At 44.6% G+C, this 23,358-nt stretch overlaps 1 long non-coding RNA gene across 1 annotated transcript; it reads left to right on the top strand.

The window, feature by feature from the left end:
- On the top strand, positions 1–21,830 carry LOC126260834 (uncharacterized). Its single transcript, XR_007546649.1, has 2 exons — positions 1–216; positions 20,647–21,830. It is a non-coding gene; the product is annotated as an uncharacterized LOC126260834 (long non-coding RNA).
- The last annotated feature ends 1,528 nt before the right edge of the window (positions 21,831–23,358 follow it).

Raw genomic sequence — 23,358 nt, 5'->3', positions numbered from 1 at the left:
GCTGGACCGGAGCGCTGCACGACTGGTCTGGTCCCCATCCTTGAACCCCGCCTCGCCGCCTCGCAGCTTATTTAGGTTGAGCTCCGCCGCCCCACCCTGCCGCCCCACTACGCCGACGCAGCCGCACTTTCACCGCTATATAAACTGCCGCACTGCATTCTCCCGTACCTCCAGTTGTTTCCTGGATCACAGCTCTGCACCATGTTCAGGTTTCTGGTAAGTATGCACCGCGGTCAGGAGATCGTAGAAAGGCGCCCACGAGCAAAACAGTAGTTAATATTTTCTAAAAAAATCATTTAAACGTGTTCAGACTTTGTTTATAATTCAAAAAAACAGCCTTTTAGTTGTCAAACTGGGGATAAGATGTACGAATGGTCAGGTGTAGAGCCTTGAAATACAGCACCCACGACTGGAATGGCTTACATTAAGACTGTGCATGTCTTTGGGGCAAGTGCAGCTCGTAGTTAAAGAGTGTGAGGCGCACTTCCTTCATAAGATGTATGACAATATATTTTTCATTAACGTATTACGTAATTTCAATTATCCAAAAGCACTTCGAATATTTTCCACACGTATTTATTTTAAATAATGACAGCAAACTTGTTTGGAACTGTTGATACCGACTGATATTTTTCAAATAGTTAGCAGCCATTCTTGCGGCTGCACCTTGAAGAGATATTCATCTCCATCTAGCAGAGGTTTGAGGATGTGGCTTGTATGGAGTACAGCTATTCTGGGCTTTTACAAGGCACAAATAGCTGACTCTAAGGCAGTCATACCAATTACCACATTATTAAACGGTGTGCTCCTTATGGGAAACGGGATAAACCAAACTCTATCCGAACAGGCCTCGACAGGTTCAACAGTACCGCCCGACCACCATGTCACCCTAAGCCGATAGGCGACACTGGCTACGGATAAGGAGGAGTATGTGGTGAGCACACTGCTCTCCCGGCAGTTGTCAGTTTCATGACGGGAGCCGCTACTTCTCGGTCAAATATCTCTTCAATTGGCCTCACAAGGGATGAGTGCACCCCGCTTACGAACAGCGCTCGACAGACCGGTACGGGCACCCATTCGACAGCCAGCTAAGCCCGAAAGCGCCTAACTTCGGTGATCCGACGGGAACCGTTAGTACCACAGCGGCGAGAGCGTTGGCTAGAAGGAATAAACAAGTGGCTCTTGAAAACTGAGTATCTGTACCTCTCTAGTAAGTTTTGATGCATCATTACTCGACGTTTATTACTGAAACTACATTTATCTTTCTGATATTGGCAGTTACATCTGCTGTGATAAAACCATGTTAAGTGTGCAAATGTTTCGCTTGAGTAACTTTAATACGGTGACATGAGTTTCACGAACTACTCAGGAAATACGCTTGTGAGTCGTTTGTCGTCTCTTTCAGTTGCTAACAAGTTCCTTTACTGATAAAGTACTTCAGTCGGATGCTTCTTATTGTTTCTCGAGATGAGTTTTGAAGGTTTTCGCAATGTGTGCGTCAAATACAACTGCCGAGAACAAGTATTTTAGGACCATTCTAAGGGGAAAAATGTCCATATGACTTTCTGGCACGCTGGGACAATTTAAATTTGATACTACCACAAAACTGATGTACTTCATGGCAACAGATCATACCTTTTCACATATCGTCTAACTTAGAAAATGGTACAATACACCAATGCAGTGGTAAGAAACGCGATTGTCACCATCACATAACTCTCGTTAGTTGTTTTCAAATTTATGGAGCTCTTGAAGACCATTCATCTTTTTTTTTTTTTTCTTCTAAAAACCAGCAACACTGAATACATACACAATGACGGTCTTCTGCTGATCTTATGATGTTTATTATATTGGGCTCGTGAACACAGAAGTCTTTTCAATGTTTCATTTTTTCTCAGATTTCATACTGCGATCCTGTTTAAAAAATCTAGCTGTAAAGTGCATGCACGAAGTAAGGAAAACTGCATCATTTTATCCTCATGAGAGAAAAATGTGATCTGAACCTTACAACGGCTTGAATCTTAATTATGGTGTACATGTAAATTCAGATACCTGTACGATCCCATCGTTATAAAGGAATATCTACTCTTTTGGTTTGTATAGAAGTTGTGCGGCAATAAAAGAAACGCGATATAAATACGAACAAAAATATAATTTTAAAAAATGAGGTGACTTGTTCTAACAAACACTCGGCTTATCATAAGCAAACTCAGTTGGTACCAGATCTACGTTCCCAGGGTGGTTAACAAAAAAATTTACTAGTTGTAAAGAGCGTAATACTTTGCATTTGTTGCCTACAGACGAGCGCAATCGGATGGAGTTTTTACTCTATAGATGCCCCATTGCAAATCTTTCATATTAGAAAGCGTGTCTGTAGTTGTGGTAAAAAGGAGACCTTACGCACATTTTTTACATCTGCTGAACTGTACACAGGTAAAGCCCCGTATCACATCTAGTTTCTCTTTCTCGTCGCGATCATTTCGCGAGACTTATGTGGTAGGAAGTAATGCATTTTCCGACTCGTCTTGGAATGTACGCTTTTCAAATTTCAAGAGTAAACCCTTTCCGTGATGTACAACACCTCTCTTGGAGCGTGTGCCATTGGAACTGTGTATTCCCGGGACACTCTCGCACCGAACAAAAGGTCCCGTGAGGAAACCAGCCGCTCTTCGTTGGATTTTTTCCGTTTGTTATGTGACGCCTGTTGATTCATAATAGTCCAGAAGTAACTGAACCAGCGTCTTGTAGGTCAGTTTTTTACATTTCTTAAGATTTCTCCAATGAATCTCTGTCTGGCATTTGCTTTTTCTAAAATTTGTTTTGTGTAATCATTCCACTTGCTCTGGGTTGTTAAAGAAATTTCCACTTTTGGCGATCAGATTGATTTCTTTCATAATACTAAGTCAGACCTGGTGGTGCAACTGTGAAGCTCATGTCTGGGAACAGAAAGGTCGCGACATCGAAATCGGCCGGTCCACGGATTTCTTCACTGTGCCATTGAACTATCATTCACCTCTCAATCACATGAAGAATCGCCAGAAATGACAGGCGTTCCGCATTTCATGGTAAACTGTAGGTCTCAGTTCGCCCGGTGGTTATGGATACGCAAGTCGCCGAAATGGCTTCCAATTGAAAGAGCTGCACCAGGCTGCTGAGCGACACAAAAATATTATTTACGGTATTAATGATTTTATTGCATTATGTTGATCTTTGACGAAGCCACTAAACGGAAATTTATATCCTAGAACTCTGTCGATCACATCCTTAACAACGAGCAGACTTTCAACACGTTTCCTCCACCTTTTGGTACAATTTCTATAAATATGTCACGTCGTCATGTAATTCAAGCAAATGTTTCAGTCCACTGTTTTATTGTGACAGGAACTGTTTTACCCCTGGCGGAGTGTATGTTTAGTTGATCTTTTGGCTGCAGCTGAAATTTCACAATCCAAATATTTTCGAACACTGACATACGCTCTCGAGAACAATACTCTGCTGATTGGACCATTCAAGTGCCTCCCAGAGACCGGATCAAAGGTTAAACTTACTAGCAGCTGCTCTCCAACCTACCAAGAACTCCTCTTCGTTCCACCAGACGTAATCTCAGTCATCGCCATAAAAGAGAACAATGGTCCCTTTGGAGCGCTCTCTTTGGTGTACGATTTGTGTAATAGGTGGTCATTTAACTTTTCAGCCTTGATATAAGTCATGGCAGTGAAGTGGTGTTTATGTGCCTGTCGGTTGTATGGATTCAGTGCATTATGATGGACTGGTGGGAGCAAGTGGCAGAATGGCAGAAAGTGTCGCAAAGTCTCCATGACCACACCCTGAATAAAGATGACACACCAGCGTGTACTGCCCATTGTGTCTACGAGAAGTGCTGTTATGACTCGCAGCTATGTAACACGGCACAAAACTGCAGGGAACGGAAACGAATTTTTCCGTCTTGTAAACGGAAATAAATTTCAGACCTGATTGGAATTTGCTGCTTTCAGTAAGTGAACGTCCATTGCATCCAGACGAAGAGCAAACCCCGGGAAGGAAACGGCATCCAATGGAAATGTTCAGTCTGGTACCTTAAACAAGGTCATTTGTCACAGCAGCAATAAAGCTGTAGATCTGGAATGGGTCAAACAATAGAGAAACTGGACAGCAGATGACTGGAGAAACGTATTGTGGTTTGATGGGTCGCGATTTAGGCTCTTTTCAAACGATGTCAACGAGTCGATTGCTCCGACGGCTCAATTCAGCAAGTAAATGCAGTGTATCCAGGGTGTACCTCACGCCGGAGCTGGTTCAGTCATGTTTTGGGGTGTTTTACGTAGAATGACTAGGGCCCTCCCATTCAGGTTACCGTGAACATGAACCGGGCGTTATTTTAATATTCTCAGTGGCCGAGAGTTTTACTGCCTTCTACATCTTGATGATAAGTACGATCGTCTTCCTACATGAGTACAGCCGGGGTCACAGGCTGCAAACGTTTCTGGTTTGACACACGCTCAAGCAAGAGGTCTTTTCCCACAGAAAATGTCTGAGACTATTTGGGGTAGCGGGTGAAAGTTAGGTAGTTTGGAAGCTCTACGGGACCTAATCATCAGTGAGTGGCTTCATTTGCATATGCCACACCTGAGGAGTGTTATGGATTCTCCTTCTCGCCCAACTGAAAGTATTATCAAGAGTAGAGACAGTGTTACACGTTATCAGATGATGTCTCTTTTGGATGAGTAATGGTTTCTTCGGCGTGGCACCATGCAGTCCAAAAAGTTTCTTGATTGGATTAATAAAAAATACGAATAAATTAAGATGATGGTATTTATCTTGAGGTGTTCTACGTAGTCCGTCTGCTGCCCCCTGCCGCCCTCCTCCTTCCCCGCCACATTAGAGTGCAAAACACAAAAAGTTCGTACGACCATGTGTGATGTTTTTCAACTACCGCATTCCATTGCTTTGAATGTGGGCTATGACGTCAAAGCGTTGACTATTCATGTTTTGTGTGAGTGTGGTATCTGTTCTTCCGGACATGTCCGAAAAAACAAAGACACCACTCTGTAAATGTATGCGCACTGACGGCAATCACTGATCATTCAGTACAGATTCAGTCTTCGTTCGAGATCTTGCGGTGGAAACCAGCAGTGAGGTTAGTGGACGGGGGACGCTATGTCAGTAGTGTCCGACTAGTCTGGAATTCGGGGTGGACGGACGTGAAACATGCTAGGATAGGCGAAGCGGTTTAGGCAACCGCTCTCATAAAGCGAGAAATCCGGGTACGTGTTCCGGTCCGACAAAAATTTTCGTTGCCTGATTGCGACTAAGGTCGGAATTTCAATTTCATAACTTATTTTTTCGGGAGTCAAGGTGTGCGGGATAAATTTTGCAGAAACTTTTCTCTTCTTTAAAACATTCTGGAGAGTGTGTTGAACACTTGATTTGGAGATGTTGCTTTGTTGCGATTTGTTAAACAACGACGTTGAAATACTACGGCAATACGTCCGTACTTAACACTCGCTGCTCACGACTGACGGGTCGAAAGCACATCTTTTATTTGTTGAGGCTGCCGACATAGTTACTGCGCTGACGTCATTTTTACGCCAGGAATAAAATCACTCTCAGAACTTTTTGGGCGAGCGTTGTATATATCTGGCAAAGAAATGTATCCAAAACAATCTAGTTCTCTTGCAATAGGAGAGGAAGCTTGAATTATTGTGCTGGATAGCGGGCCAGGTACGAGGGATATCCGGAAAGTAAGTTTCGATCGGTCAAGAAATTGAAACCACTGAGAAAATCTTATAAAGCTTTCCACATATTTGTACGACAGTGTCTCTAGTGTGCCTGTCGGTTACATCACTTCATTCTTTTCAGTTCTGAGCGCATGGTGAGCACAAAAGATGCGTATAAAATAGTGTCTCCCGCCAATTATGAGGCCCTGTTGAGAGATTTCGCCTGATGTTATGCAACCCACATTACAGAACTGTCATACAGTTCCTACTTTGTGACAATTCTCGGTCGCAATCTGCAGGGGCAATGAAAATGCTGTTGCAGCGTTTTCGATGGGAAGTGTTTGATCACCTGCACTACAGCCCGTAATTGGCTCCCTCTGTGTTTCATCTCTGCTCACATTAACTACTGGGTATGAAGACAACATTTTCGCACAGACAACGAGCTGTAGATGAGCGTAGAGAATTGGCTGGAAACAAAGGCGGCTGCCTTCTATGACAAGCGTATTGGAAAGTTGGTACAACGCTACGATAAATGTCTAAGTCGGAGTGGTGACTATGTGGAGCAGTGGCTGGAAGCTGTAGCTATCTGTTGCAGACGAATTTTCAAATTGGTTTCCTTTTCGTGATCAACCGGAACTTACTTTCCGGATATCCGCCGTAATTCAGATGCAGAAAGTAAGATGGCGCAGCAGCTAAATATGTAACAGTGCATGCCGCAGTGTCCCATTTACCTGCAGGCTCTAGAGTCACTGTTAAGGCAGAGAGCCAGGCATCAGTGGAAAGAGGAGTGCCTGGTTGTGGCGGAGCACCTACTGGCGACTCTGGCGGGACGAAATGATGTTCATTCAGCCTCGTAAGATCAACTACACTGCTTCTTAAGTGACACTGAAGTCTCCAGCTACCGAGTGACGCAGCACAATGAAACTGCGATAGGCACTGAGCCGCGTGGCTGGTCTAGCAGTAGACCGTAAGCCTCGGTTATGCAAGAACACGCAGAGCCAGCAGGTGTGAGTGATTGGTGGCCGCCCTCGCCGGCGATCCCACGGTGTCTGCGGCGCGCTGTGTCCTTGTCGGAGCAGCCAGGCGTCGCGGATCTCGCCAAGGCTACCAGCTTCGTGGACCGCCGGGCAACCGCCAAGTTCACGGCCGTACACGTCCCAGGCAGTCTGCACTTGACTCCTCGTATATCAGTGTTTGCCAACAACTACACTACAGCCACTCCACTAACGATCCCCAAGAACCTGACCCTGCGGTATCACATTTTTCGCAATAAACTTTCTTTGCCCGAGTCCCCAATTAGTGCTTCTCATTAAAACCATCAAAGCTCTTTCTTTCCACAGATGGAAACGACATCTAGCTACTTATAGTTTCCAGTAAGAGGGGAGGAGGAGATTAGGGTTTAACGTTGCGTCGACAACGAAGTCATTAGAGACGGAACACAAGCTCGGATTAGGGAAGGACGGAGAAGGAAATCGGCCGTGCCCTTTCAAAGGAACCGTCCCAGGATTTGACTTTAGCGATTTAGGAAAACCAGGGAAAACATAAATTTGGATGGCCGGACGTGGGTTTGAACCGTCGTCCTCCCGAATGCGAGTCCAGTGTGCTAATTACTGCGCTGCCTCGCTCGGTTCTACTTTCCTAGTATTATCATCATTTTCTTGCCCATCACTTTCGAGGTCTTCCATTCGGCTTGTAGTTCAGGATCTTCTGGAGAAATCTGTGACCTGGCATTCTCATGAGGTGTTGTTTCCAATCTCTAGATTTTCGAATTTTTTCACTCATGTTGAAAATATTTAATTCTGTTTTAATATCTTTATTTCTAATCATACCACTTCTTGCGCATCCCTTCGTTTTCCTTAGGTACCTGGTCCCTGCTGTTTTAATTTTATTTTATATACCGGGTGATCAAAAAGTCCGTATAAATTTGAAAACTGAATAAATCACGGAATAATGTAGACAGAGAGGTACAAATTGACACACATGCTTGGAAATGACATGGGGTTTGATTAGAAATAAAAAAAATACAAAAGTTCAAAAAATGTCCGGCAGATGGCGCTTCATCTGATCAGAATAGCAAAAATTGGCATAACAAAGTAAGACAAAGCAAAGATGATGTTCTTTACAGGAAATGCTCAGTAGGTCCACCATCATTCCTCAGCAATAGCTGTAGTTGAGGAATAATGTTGTGAACAGCACTGTAAAGCATGTCCGGAGTTATGGTGAGGCATTGGCGTCGGATGTTGTCTTTCAGTATCCCTAGAGATGTCGGTCAATCACGATACACTTGCGGCTTCAGGTAACCCCAAAGCCAATAATCGCACGGACTGAGGTGTGGGGACCTGGGAGGCCAAGCATGACGAAAGTGGCGACTGAGCACACGATCATCACCAAACGACGCGCGCAAGAGATCTTTCACGCGTCTAGCAATACTTTTTTTTTTGGTTCTAATAAAACCCCATGTCATTCGAAGCATGTGTGTCAATTGTACCTCTGTATCTACATTATTCCGTGGTTTATTAATTTTTCAATTTTATACTGACTTTTTGATCACCCGGTACATATTAATTTATTTATTTTTGTAACGCAGCTTTCACTTCCATAGGATAACACAGGAACCGCCACCACTTTATAGAATTTAAGGATGGTCTCTTTTTGAAGTTTATGACCGAATGTTCTGCCAGTGGTACCGCAGACAGCTTGGAATTTGTGTACTTTGTTTTCAGTATCAGAGCCAGAATCAAAGCTTAGAGCACAGATCAGTATACCAGTTGAATGAAATAACCAAGAAATACTACTTCAAAATTTGTAGAATAAAACGAAAGTAATGATATCCCGAGGAAAATATCCAGTCAGATCAAAAAATGTTTTGGATAATTCAGTTTTAGAACAAATTTCTGGATATCTCATCCACATCTACAGCTACATTTATGCTACGCAACCAATCTTCGGTGCGTGGCGGAGGGTACTCTTCTCATTCCATTGTTTCGTTCTCGCCCCTCCTACCCCACCCTCCACTCGGTGTTCCGTTCACGATAGGAGAGGCGAAAGAACTAGAGAGGAAAGATCTGCTGTATACAGCTCGACGTGTGAGCGTTAAATTCTTACTTTCTCGTCGCTGTCATTTCACGAGACGTACGTGGGAAGAAGTGATCCGTTGCCCGACAATGGTTGGAACGTGTGTTCTCGGGATTTCAATCATAAACGTCTCCGTGATGTACAACGGCTTTCTTGTACTGTCTGCCACTGGATTTTATGGAGCACTTGCCCATCCGTTTCGTGCCGACTGGATGATCCTGGGACGAAACGCGCCGCTCTCCGTTGAAAATACTATTAATCCAGCATATTAAGCATTCCCTTTGTAAGGCACTTCTTTCGTGGATGAGTGACATTTACTTAAGGTTCCCCCAATGAATCTCAGCTTGTTATCTCTTTCCCTACAATTCTTTTAATGTGGTCGTTACACTGTATGCTGCTTCGGTTGGACACCCATAGGTAACTCACGGTAGTTATCGTTTCCAGTGTTTTATCGCCAGTGGCAATGGACCACTTCCCCTATTTGTGAGCAACACATTACATTTACTTACGTTCAGGTTCAATTCCCAGCCCCTGTATCAACCGTCGATTCCCTACTGGTCTTCCTACATTTCACTACAGCCTTCTTGCGCAGCAGTCTTCTCACACACAACAGCTTCGTTTGCGGAATAGCCTCACAGAGCGTCCAACATTATCCACCAAATCATTAATGGAACGTATAAACAGTTAGGCCCCGATAACACTCTCTTGCAGTTCCCGAAATTATCTTCACATCTGACGATTTTGTTCTGATAACGACAGTCTGTCCCACAAATTGTTTCAGTTTCCAGAGATGCATCCCAAAACACTCTGCAACAACCCCAAGACGTTGGGCTTAAGAAACTGTTGTTAGTCATCCGCTCAAAAGAAGAATGTTAGAGTAAAGTGTGCGGCCCACAGACATCAAAATATTTACGAAGGGACCATGAGATTCGATGGACAAACACGGGAAGGAAGACTGTCGTGACTTGAAGTGCTTTTAGGTTGATAACGGTTGACTGCACGGAACGTTAGTAACCAATACACCCGAATTCGAATCCGGCATTGACTTTGCGTCCACCTCACTCAGTCCACTAATCGAGCGGGAATGTTAAGCTAGGTAACTTTTTTCAGGGAAGTTGGACGTCATCCTGTTTGTTTTTCTACTCGCCTACACATCCATAAAAACAGGAGCACGACTTTTTTGCTCACAAGCGTTAATTATAGTGAGTCACGATACACTGTTACGTACATGATGTATCAGTTGCATTTCTGTAGGAGAGCAGACTGCTCAACTAAGACCTTACTATGAAAGACATGTTCGCGCTAATTGCAACACTTAAAAATTGGTTTAGAGAACACGTTCAACGATTTTATTTCGTAGCAAGTGCTTTCCAACTCTGTTCTGGTTTAATAACATACTGGAGTTTCTGATAATCATTTTACCGGCATCTGTCGTGAAAATTGTGCATTTCGTGTTTCATACAAGACTTATTTGAATCTCCTTAAAAGATTTAATTGTAATTAATTTCTTCTTATTTCAGTACGAAACGCTAATATACTTAGACCATTTGATACTGAAATAGCCTTCGAAGAACTTTCTTAGCAATCGGTTTGAGATCTAAGGCTAGAATCATGTTACTCCGGTCCATGGGATGGCTATGACGGTAGAGTTAGATTACAGTTCTTCTTTTCCTGTATACTCGGCGAAGGAAGCCAGAAGGAGGCAGATAACGCTGGCACACTACGTCTCAGTCCACAAACATCAAACATGCGCTTTAGAGAAAGAGATATCTAAGGGGAGGCGGGGAGGAGGTGATTTGGGGGGAAGGGGGCCGAATATCGAGGTCATCGGTCCCACCGGGAAGGATGGGGAAGGAAGTCGGCCATGCCCTTTCAAAAGAACCACCCCGGCATTTGGCTGAAATAGGAAAATCATGGAAAATTAAATCAGCGTGGCCGCAGGCGGGTCTGAATCGTCGTCCTCCCGAATGCGAGTGAAGCGTGCTAACCACTGCGCCAACTCCCTCGGTAAAGAGATGTCTGAGAATATACGCCTGTATACTTTTACTTTCCTAGCAAACTGCACGAAACAAGCAAGTAGAAGGCAAATAACGCTAATACATTACGTCTCTATCTAATGATATGAAAAACGCGCCCTAGAGAAAGAAAGAAATATCTGGGAAAATACGTCTGGATTGTAGCACCGTATGAAAATACATCATGTACTGTAGGAAAACCTGATACGAAGACATTAGAAGCGTTTTAGATGTGAGGTTACAGAAAGATGCTCAAAATTAAACGGACTGATAAGATACGAAGTGGGGAGGTTCTAAGTAAAATTGGCAGAAAAAGAGATATACATAAGACAAAGATGATGAGACATGAGTTAAGACATCAAGAAAGAATTTCGACGGCGCTTGAAATAATTATAGAGGAAGACAAAGACTGAAATAGTTACAACAAAGAAATGAAGACGCAGTGTGCTCCTCTGTAAAGAAAATCGCAGGACTTCTCAAGAATCCGTCCGTCGTGGCCGAGCGGTTCTAGGCGCTTTAGACTGGAACCGCGCTGCTACTACGGTCGCAGGTTCGAATCCTGACTCGGGCATGGATGTTTGTGATATCCGTAGGTTAGTTAGGTTCTGAGTTTAGGGGACTGATGACCTCAGAAGTTAAGTCCCATAGTGCTCAGAGCCATTTGAAGACTCCTCAAGAAAGCAGTCAAAGATTCATAAAAAGAAACAACAACAAAAAAGTTTGTATCCTCGACAAGCGCCGTATGATGGGTTACAGAGAGTAAAAATGTACAACGTGAACCAGGAACCCTCCGACGAAACTTCGCAGGAAGTTCTGTTATATTTTCTGCCTATTTTGATATGACGAACGCGTGGCCCCCAGTAATTCATTAAATAATGGTTGCATTTGCTTTGATTTCTTACACCACATCTTTATATACGAACTGCAATGAAAATATCTGGAAGACAGCGCAAATATCGACGGCGTTCGCTGTGTGTCTTGATGGAAACATTGTTGTTCGCATCATTCAGTGTAACTGATGTTGACAACAGTAATACCCACTTTTCTCTTCGTCCTCGAGCTGTTTTTCGGGCAATGCCAGTTGTACGCTAACGAGGAAACACGGGAATATGGATAGGTTTACTGTAAATAAATGTAAATGTCGTGTGACTAGGGCCTCGCGTCGGGTAGACCGTTCGCCGGATGGTAGTCTTTCGATTTGACGCCACTTCGGCAACTTGCGCGTCGATGGGGATTAAATGATGATGATAAAGACACCACAACACCCAGTCGCTGAGTGGAGCTGAAGAGTTGTCTGATGTGAACTTCGTGTATCGGTTCACTGAATAGACTGGATTGGTTGATTGATTTGGAGGTGGGGACCAAACAGCGAAATTATCTGTTGCACCGCATTTGGGGAAGGATGGGGAAGGAAGTCGGGCGTGCCCTTTCGAAGAAAAGCCTCAAGCGTTTTAGGGAAATCACGGAAAACCTAAACCAGGATGGATGGACGAGGGTTTGAACCGTCGTCTTCACGAAAACGAAGGAAGGGCAGCACAATGACGCTAAACTGAATTGTTCCCACAACCACATCGTAGCAGTTTTGCCTCTCTACATATGCGCCTACGAGAAGCCGGATCCTTTCATGAATGAGATTTTCACTTTGTAGCGGAGTGTGTGCTGATATGAAACTTCCTGGCAGGTTCAAAAAATGGTTCAAATGGCTCTGAGCACTATGGGACTTAACATCTGAGGTCATCAATCCCCGAGAACTTAGAACTACTTAAACCTAACTAACCTAAGGACATCACACACATCCATGCCAGAGGCAGGATTCGAACCTGCGACCGTAGCGGTCACGCGGTCCTGGCAGGTTTTCGGATCCTTTCGTGATAGAATGATTGCATACAACAGCCATTTTATTTGTTGATAAAGGTATTTTCACAGGAAAAATAGTAATTGAGATGACAAAGCGAGTTAATCACATTACATCATTACCCTATATATCACAGGAGATAACTGTTCCCCTGGAGCAGAAAAGTCAGAAGATTTTCCTGAATAGTCTCTTAAAGTTTGTCGGTGGAGTTCTTTGCTCAAGTTGGTGGAAGTCGAAACGCAGGGCACGGAATGCCACAGGAGTACCGGCAGGCATCGCAGCTGTTACAAGGGGAGGCATTTGCCTTTTGCGGCGATAGGGATCGTGTGCCCTTTAAGGAAGGTTGCGTCAGCGGACCCGCCGGGCGGCCTGTAGAGTCAGTGGGCGGGGCGAGAGAAGTGCCGGGCGCGGGCGCAGCGCAGCCGGGAGAAAGCGGCGCGGCGGCCCGGGCCGTGACTGCCGGCGTAGCAGGGTGGGGGAGGACAGCCGCACGTGACTCCGGCTCACGTGCGCGCAGCACTGCTCGCCTCGCCGGAGTCAAGGCGTCCGCCGCCGATGTGTTCATTCAATGTTAGACCGATAATACACTATCAAATTTCTTTCTCAAATATCTTTGTCAAAGATATTTGATGGTGTAATAGAGAACTTTGTCAAATGTCGTCCAATATTTGATCAAATCTAGGGCCTCGCTGTAGATTTGATCAAAGAAGTCGCTTCTCTTCTATTCACTGTCAATGTGACATGTTACCACATGGAGCGCTAGCATCGCTGCAGCGTCCTGTCGTCTGTAGTGTTCTTATAAACACTGCCAGTAAATACAATTGGTGTGTGCCGACAACTACAAAATTAATAGAGATGTATGAAGCTGAAGCTTAAAACGGGGGCCACCCTGAATACAAAAATAGATTATGAAGATTGGAGACCTGACCTGACCTAACCTAACCTAACCCTCTCCTGTAGCAAGGAATCGGAGTGTTACAGTGAGCCTGTCTTCTGCAGATGAAGCAGTTCTTAAGAGAATATTGTGCTTTGTGATATGAGGATACACTTCACTTAGCACTTACAGAAATGTATGCTCATCCATTCTTAAGTAATTGATGTACGACTTGACGTCCTCCACTATACGCTCACGGAACAAGTTTTGTTGAATGCTTTTATCGTGTCGTCGAAGAACCCACGGCTTCACCCAGGTATGTTTCCTTTTTTTTCTCCACTTCTCTTCCGCATGTGCACACAGTGCAATTGTGGTACATGCAACTGCTGCGGTTAAGAACAAGTTGTTGTTGTCAGCCATCTTGAAATTTGACGAAAAATATGATGACAGTGTAATACCCCTTCTAGCACTACGTCAAAGATCTTTGTCAAATATATTTGACGGAATATTTGATCACATCTTTGATCAAATCTTTGACAAAGAAATTTGATAGTGTAATACCGGCCTTATCTCCGTCTGGATGACTGTTGATTCCTCACTAATTACCGCAAGCAACTCAAGGTACTTATCCATTTTCGTAAAATGTAGGACAATGCAAAATGAATAAAGCGATAAAGGTTTCAAAATACTGACACGCATTATTTACAGACGAAGGGAGAAATTGTTAGAAGCCGACATCGAGGAGGATCGTTTCTGGTACACGCCAGACAACAATGATCCTATGACTTTCAGGGAAGGTTAAGAAAGGCAAAACTACGGTACAACGTTTATAGTTTTAGGTAAATCTTCTGTCGATGTTGACTGAAAGACACTCTTTGAAATTAAACGGTAGCGGGTATAAAATCAGGTTGTCTGCAACTTGTACAGAAAGGTATCTGCAGTTAAAGGAGTCGAGAGATGCACTAGTTGAGAGTGAGAGAGGATTGAAGTCTATTCCTGATATTATTAAAATTGTATATTCACCAGGGAGAAATTTCGAAGGCCAATTAAAGCTCAAGGAGAAGAAATAAGAACTGTGAGGTTTGACGATGGCGTTGTAATTACGTCAAAAATTGGTTCAAATGGCTCTGAGCACTATGGCACTCAACTGCTGAGGTCATCAGTCCCCTAGAACTTAGAACTACTTGAACCTAACTAACCTAAGGACATCACACACATCCATGCCCGAGGCAGGATTCGAACCTGCGACCGTAGCGGTCTCGCGGTTCCAGACTGTAGCGCCTAGAACCGCTCCGCCACTCCAGCCGGCGATTATGTCAAGATGGCAAACAGGATGGCAAAGCACTTGGAAGAGTAGAACTGAATGGATAGCATCTTGGAAATACACTCCTGGAAATTGAAATAAGAACACTGTGAATTCATTGTCCCAGGAAGGGGAAACTTTATTGACGCATTCCTGGGGTCAGATACATCACATGATCACACTGACAGAACCATAGGCACATAGACACAGGCAACAGAGCATGCACAATGTCGGCACTAGTACAGTGTATATCCACCTTTCGCAGCAATGCAGGCTGCTATTCTCCCATGGAGACGATCGTAGAGATGCTGGATGTAGTCCTGTGGAACGGCTTGCCATGCCATTTCCACCTGGCGCCTCAGTTGGACCAGCGTTCGTGCTGGACGTGCAGACCGCGTGAGACGACGCTTCATCCAGTCCCAAACATGCTCAATGGGGGACAGATCCGGAGATCTTGCTGGCCAGGGTAGTTGACTTACACCTTCTAGAGCACGTTGGGTGGCACGGGATGCATGCGGACGTGCATTGTCCTGTTGGAACAGCAAGTTCCCTTGCCGGTCTAGGAATGGTAGAACGATGGGTTCGATGACGGTTTGGATGTACCGCGCACTATTCAGTGTCCCCTCGACGATCACCAGTGGTGTACGGCCAGTGTAGGAGATCGCTCCCCACACCATGATGCCGGGTGTTGGCCCTGTGTGCCTCGGTCGTATGCAGTCCTGATTGTGGCGCTCACCTGCACGGCGCCAAACACGCATACGACCATCATTGGCACCAAGGCAGAAGCGACTCTCATCGCTGAAGACTACACGTCTCCATTCGTCCCTCCATTCACGCCTGTCGCGACACCACTGGAGGCGGGCTACACGATGTTGGGGCGTGAGCGGAAGACGGCCTAACGGTGTGCGGGACCGTAGCCCAGCTTCATGGAGACGGTTGCGAATGGTCCTCGCCGATACCCCAGGAGCAACAGTGTCCCTAATTTGCTGGGAAGTGGCGGTGCGGTCCCCTACGGCACTGCGTAGGATCCTACGGTCTTGGTGTGCATCCGTGCGTCGCTGCGGTCCGGTCCCAGGTTGACGGGCACGTGCACCTTCCGCCGACCACTGGCGACAACATCGATGTACTGTGGAGACCTCACGCCCCACGTGTTGAGCAATTCGGCGGTACGTCCACCCGGCCTCCCGCATGCCCACTATACGCCCTCGCTCAAAGTCCGTCAACTGCACATACGGTTCACGTCCACGCTGTCGCGGCATGCTACCAGTGTTAAAGACTGCGATGGAGCTCCGTATGCCACGGCAAACTGGCTGACACTGACGGCGGCGGTGCACAAATGCTGCGCAGCTAGCGCCATTCGACGGCCAACACCGCGGTTCCTGGTGTGTCCGCTGTGCCGTGCGTGTGACCATTGCTTGTACAGCCCTCTCGCAGTGTCCGGAGCAAGTATGGTGGGTGTGACACACCGGTGTCAATGTGTTCTTTTTTCCATTTCCAGGAGTGTAGGTAGTGGGGTGAACATCAACACAGGCAAAAAAGCGATAATGTGATGTAGACGAATCAGGCACTGTTGAGGGAATTAGATTTGAAAATGAAGCACTAAAAGTTGTAGATGAGTTTTGTTATTTGAGCAGCAAAATAATTAATGACAGGCGATGTAGAGAGAATGCAGGCTGGCTACAGCAGTAAAAAAGGATTTCTGAGAAAGGTAGTGGTTAACACGTAATTACATGGCGTATCAAAAAGAATCATCCAGTTTGGCATGTCTGTATTTCTGAAATTGATAAACATATACAGTGAATTTTGTTTTTTGGTGAATGGGAAACTCAAAAAGTTTTTTTCATACCTTTTCACAAGTCTTCAATATGACCCCTTGAGATGCACGGCATGTGTCAATGGGGTATTCCAATTGTTCTCACACTGCTGCGAGCATGTCTTGAGTTACAGCTTATGCGAAATTTCAATTCATTCATTGTTGTGAGGCACACAAACAGATTCTTTTATAAAAAACCCCACAAGATATAATCACATACAGGCAGGTTCGTTGACATTGGAGGCCAGTAACGTGAGGCTGAATCATTTGGTCCAATATGACCGATCCTTTGATTTAAAAATTCCCGCACTTTCACATGCCAGTGTGTTGGTGCCCCATCCTGTTGGTAAATGAAGTCATTCGAATCAGTCTCCAACTGTGGAAAACGAAAGTTCTCAAGCATATTGAGATATGTACTTCCTGTAACAGTGTTCTCGGCAAAGAGAAATAGACTATACACTTTTTCCCGTGAAACTGCACAAAACACATTAAATGTTGAAGAGACAACTTTATGTTGTTGTTCCGTACCCCATATTCTCGCATTATGAAAGTTCATCTTTCTGTTTCAATCGAATGGAGTTGCCTCGTCACTAAACACTAAGCGTGGAAGAAAACTGTCATCGTCCATCTTGCCAAGAACGAAATTACGGAACTACACACGTTGTTGTTTGTCGCCTTCACGAAGAGCATGAAGTAGCTGGAATTTGTGTGCTTGCACGTGTAAACGTCGACGCAACACACGCCAGACGGACTGGGGGCACGATGAGCTTTCGAGCTGCACCGCGAACGGATTTCTGTGACTCCTTGTGAAACAATGACGGATGCGTTTGACGTCTGTGTCAGACAATCGGGATGGTCCGGCGATTTGCCTTCACACAAACAGCCTGTTTCTCGGAACAATGCATGCCATTGTCTAATGCTTTGTGCACCAGGAGGATCCGCACCTTTCCTAGTACGAAAGTCACACTGAGCAGTTGTTATTGACATGCACTGCGGAAAACGTAGAACACAAAACACCATTTTTACTAGAACTGAAGTGGGCGGAAACATGTAAAACTGGGGAGTTTGCTATTTCCAACTGTACGTTGTTCATGCACATATCTCAAATAATATAATATTTTCAGGTGCTGCAGTTATTTATAATCAATTACATTCAGTAAAATTTCAGTACAGAGCAAATATTAGGAACTTGTTTTAAATGTTCAGAAATGTAGAACAGTGCAGATCACAAAACTCAGGAAAGGAGTATTCTATGACTACAGCTTTTGTGAGTCAGAAATGGAAACAGTGTACAAAGCAGATTCCTTAAAAAAACAAATTGTGCGCTGCACATTAGTATAATCGTCATGTGTATGGGACCCATACCGCATAGGACCAAAAGGGAATATTGAACGTGCACAAAGAAGGGCAGCACAAACGATAACTGGTTTATTTCGACTAACGGGAGGTCACGTAAATGCTGAAAAAACTAAATTGACAGACGATTGAAGACAGGCGCTAATTTTATCCGCCAAAACCTAACAACAAAATTTAAAGAGGGAGATAAGAATCTAAAGAAATTCTTCGTCTCCTTACGTATCGATCCTTTAGCGAGCGCTAAGACCTGATTAAAGTAATTACAGCGTGCACAGAGGCATTACAGCAGTCATTCTTCCAGCGATCCATACGTACCCTCTGCCATGCGCTTCACAGCGGTTTTGCAGGGTATGGATGTAGATGTATTATGTTAGAACTGCACTCAGCACTTTCACGGCAGTGATATTCATGTTAGAGGTGGTAGTCCTCTTCAGAGTTCACCTCTCCGCCACTATTTTTAGGCTTATTTTGCCCATGGTCTATCAAAATCAGTTTCTTCCCTGCATTCTGCAGCTACATTGTTCACCTCAAAGACTTCGAGACGTGCTTAAGATGTTGCAAAACTGTTTTCACTAAATGAATTGCGAGATAATCCTCACTAAACCTCACTAAACAACATGTTGTGTCTTTTCTTAGCTATGTTAATTAGAGCCGCGCGGGGTAGACGCGCGGTCTAAGGGGTCTTGTGTCACGGTCCGGGCGGCTCCCCCCATCGGAAGTTCGAGTCCTCCCTCGGGCATGGGTGTGTGTGTTCTCCTTAGCGTAAGTTAGTCTATGTTAGAGTAAGTAGTGCCTAAGCTTAGGGACCGATGACCGTAGCAGTTTGGTCCATAAGGCCATTTGGGTCTCATAAGACGTTACCACAAATTTCCAAAAAAATTAGCCCCGCACGATATTAGGTAGGTGTACCAGTTGTTTTGGCTCTTCAGTGTATTTGATATTGGTAGTAACGCGAATTCTTTACAGACGAATGGAAAAACTGATGGAAGCCGACCTCGGGGAAGACCAGTTTGGATTCCGTAGAAATGTTGGAGCACGTGAGGCAATACTGACCCTACGACTTATCTTAGAAGAAAGATTAAGGAAAGGCAAACCTACGTTTCTAGCATTTGTAGACTTAGAGAAAGTTTTTGCTAATGTTGGTTGGAATACTCTGTTTCAAATTCTGAAGGTGGCAGTGGTAAAATACAGAGAGCGAAAGGCTATTTACAACTTGTACAGAAAGCAGATGGGGTGTGAAATGGAAGCAGTAGTTGGGAAGGGAGTGAGACAGGGTTGTAGCCTATCCCCGATGTTATTTAATCTGTATATTGAGCAAGCAATAAAGGAAACAAAAGAAAAGTTCGGAGTAGGTGTTAAATCCATGGAGAAGAAAAGTTCGGAGTAGGTGTTAAATCCATGGAGAAGAAATAAAAACTTTGAGGTTCGCCGATGACATTGTAATTATGTCAGAGACAGCAAAGGACTTGGAAGAGCAGTTGAACGGAATGGACAGTGTCTTGAAAGGAGGGTATAAGATGAACATCAACAAAAGCAAAACGAGGATAATGGAATGTAGTCGAATTAAGTCGGGTGATGCTGAGGGAATTAGTTTAGGAAATGAGACACTTAAAGTAGTAAAGTAGTTTTGCTATTTAGGGAGCAAAATAACTGATGATGGTCGAAGTAGAGAGCATATAAAATGTAGACTAGCAATGGCAAGGAAAGCGTTTCTGATGAAGCGAAATTTGTTAAAATAGAGTATAGATTTAAATGTCAGGAAGTCATTCTGAAAGTATTTGTATGGAGTGTAGCCATGTATGGAAGTGAAACGTGGACGATAAATAGCTTAGACAAGAAGAGAATAGAAGCTTTTGAAATGTGGTGCTACAGAAGAATGCTGAGGATTAGATGGGTAGATCACATAACTGATGAGGAAGTACTGAATAGAATTCGGGAGAAGAGGAGCTTGTGGCACAACTTGACTAGAAGAAGGAATCGGTTGGTAGAACATGTTCTGAGACATCGATGGATCACCAATTTAGTATTGGAGGGCAGCGTGGAGGGTAAAAATCGTAGAGGGAGACCAAGAGATGAATACACCAAGCAGATTCAGAAGGATGTAGGCTGCAGTAGGTACTGGGAGATGAAGAAGCTTGCACAGGATAGAATAGCATGGAGAGCTGCATGAAACCAGTCTCAGGGCTGAAGACCACAACAACAGTCACAAAGCTGTTTCGTATTCGCAACGCAGCTACAATTATTGCTCTTTTGTGTTTGCTCAAGGCAGAGCCACATTTCCTTACGAAGTATCGGGAGGTTTTTGTGGTAAGTTCTATGGGACCGAACTGCTGAGGTCATCGGTCCCTAGGCTTACACTCTACTTAATTGAACTGAAACTAACTTACACTAAGGACAACACAGACACCCATGCCCAAGGGAGGAATCGAACCTCGGAGGGGTGGGGTGGGGGTGGGGGGGTACTGAGAGGAAAAGGCTTTTAAGGAAAGAAGTTGTACCACAAAATGATTAATACTATTTTCAGTCGATTATCTGAATCTGATGTGAAGCTCAGTTGGACATGCCTTTATAACCAAATCTTATGCGTATCACAAGCACTTGGCAGTGCACTATTAGAGAGAACGTTTTTGCCCGGCAGGTACTGCTGGTTCTGGTGGCGCTGGCAGCGTGCGTGCTGGCGACCCACGAGCCGGGCCACACGGAGAGCGGCGGTGGCGCCTCTGGCGGCATCCGCTACGGCGCAGGCGCGGGCAGCGTGTCCTCCGAGGGCGGCCACGGCCGGGAAGCCGGCTACGGCGACGCCTTCGGCCACGAGACGCACGGCAAGCAGTAGCCGGGCGCATCCCCGCTCACTCTGCACAGCGCCGCTGCCGCCTTCATCACAGACTCTCACCACAGCCGACAGCACTCAGCACAGTGACGCACTACTACTGCGTGGAAATGCATACCCGAGAACATGCCAGTACAGACACTAAATAATGGTAGCAGCTCTGTAGATGTCCCACGCAAGCAGAGCAGAACACGTACCCAAAAGGACTAATTGCCTCAGATCATCTCAAACAGTATTTGCAATCAGATTACAGTAAAAGTAACATAGGCCAGAATACCCTCATCGTCTACTGCGTCACATGACTGATGTCTTCTGGAGGGTTGTCTTATGAACATAAGCAGCTGCCATGTATGTGGCGAACAATTTCTGCAAAGACATTTCATGAGAGACTACAACTGTGCGCCAAGTTAATATAGAAACTCTGCGCGATTCGAGACCTGCACACAATGTCTATTCGCCAGTGCCTCAGTAAGTGTCTCTCATTTCAAAAAATACGAAACAATGAAACTCTTTGAAAGCACCATTACTCTAAGATATCATCTCTAATGCCGTATATGTTTGCACAGTTATTAACGTGTTACATGTGTCTAGCTACGTTAATGAACATTATACAGAGCAGCTTAAAAAAGATCCAAGAGCAGAGAACAGCAATATTAATACAACTGAGTAGTCTGTCTAATACCTGTATTGCTTCTTTCAACGAACAAGACAGGCCTAAAGTGAGAAACTTATATCTCATCTCGTCGCCATAGCGACAGCGCTGTGTCTGGCATTGCACTTGGTGTTATGCTTGTTGGAAGACGACAGAGGCAAAATTTCATAAGCATCTGTAGTGTAAACTATATTAAAATCATTACTGTGCAACTGGTATTTCATGAATCATTTCTGTGTGTCACAAATACAACAGCACCAATTTGGGAAGATTTTTACACTTGCTTCAAATAAACACTTGCATCACCTTCATTTATCAAATAAATCTTTTTGTACAAAAAGCTATTGTTATCTTTGAGTGTTCTGCTTATTTTAAACGACCAACTCATATAATTATTAAGAAATTATCACGCACTATCGAGTATAAATGTACAGTATGTCATCTTCATCTTGTTCGTTACTTCTCCTCTGTGAAGCAGAGAGTGACGAATGAATACGAAGTTTTGTTAACTTAATATTGTCTGAATATCTGATTTATGTGTAAAACATTCCGATTCGCAATAAGGGACATTCACCAGGTACTAACCGTGGTAAGTGGTGACCTGATGATATTACGTCTAATAAACAACAGCAGCATATCGTTTTTACCGCTCGTAAATACATACACTACTTTAAAGCTTCTGTACTCCAAATATCACACATCTTAACAAATAATAGTCGCTGAACAGCAAGAAGTAAGCAACTGGTACGTGATTTTAATAATAGCTGAGAATATATACCACCAAGTGGTTCAGAAAAACTGGACCGACAAAGAACAAATCATCTCACTATACACTGAGAACGAGGAAGGACGGGAGATTAAGATATAACGTCCCATCGACGTCAAGGTTATTACAGATGGAACAGGAGCTTGTACTGGGGAAGCATGGGAAAGGAAATTGGCTGTTTTGTTTTCGAAGAGCAGTACGGATATTTTCCTTAAGCGATTTAAAAATCCTAAAATAGAAAGACCAGACCGGGATTTCAAGCGCCATCCACCTGAATGTGTGCCGAGCCCAGTGTATTATGACTGTGGCATCTCGCTCTGTAGTCCTAAATACAGAATATTACGTATAAGTATACCATACATAGGCCCGCCCGGTTGGTCGTGCGGTCTAACGCACGGCTTTCCGGGCGGGAAGGAGCGCCCGGCGGATTTGTGTCGAGGTCCGGTGAGCCGGCCAGTCTGTGGATGGTTTTTAGGCGGTTTTCCATCTGCCTCGGCAAATGCGGGCTGGTTCCCCTTATTCCGCCTCAGTTACACTACGTAGGCGATTGGTGCGCAAACAAGTTCTCCACGTACGCGTACACCACCATTACTCTACCACGCAAACATTGAGGTTACACTCGTCTGGTGTGAGACGTTCCATGGCGGGGTCCACCGGGGGCAGAACCGCACAATAACACTAAAAGAGTGGGTCGATGTGGGGTGGCGGAGGAGTGATGTGGACTGCTGTAGTCGTCGTGGGGTTGTGGATCACTGCGGCTGCAGCGGGGACGGAGCCTCTCCGTCGTTTTAGAAACGGTTAACATACAATACAATACAATCCCCTACATAACAGTAGAAACTTCCAGTTCTAATACTGACTGACGTAGGGACGACCAAACAACAAAAAATGATGAGAACCATGTTTGTGCAGAAGTTTGTTGATCTGTTTCACAAAACACAATGCCATGGGCTGGGTTGCATCCAGTGTGGTATAGCGGTTAGCGTCCCTGATTCACGTGCTGCCGGCCGCCATTTCACACCTCATCATCAGCAAAACATTTGTTGCCTACTAATTATCAGTTCTGCAATATGCTTGCATATTCTGGAACATTCGATTTTTG

Source organism: Schistocerca nitens, chromosome 5 (assembly GCF_023898315.1).
Source record: "Schistocerca nitens isolate TAMUIC-IGC-003100 chromosome 5, iqSchNite1.1, whole genome shotgun sequence".
NCBI classification, from domain to species: domain Eukaryota; kingdom Metazoa; phylum Arthropoda; class Insecta; order Orthoptera; family Acrididae; genus Schistocerca; species Schistocerca nitens.
This window is presented reverse-complemented; position numbering and strand designations above follow the sequence as displayed.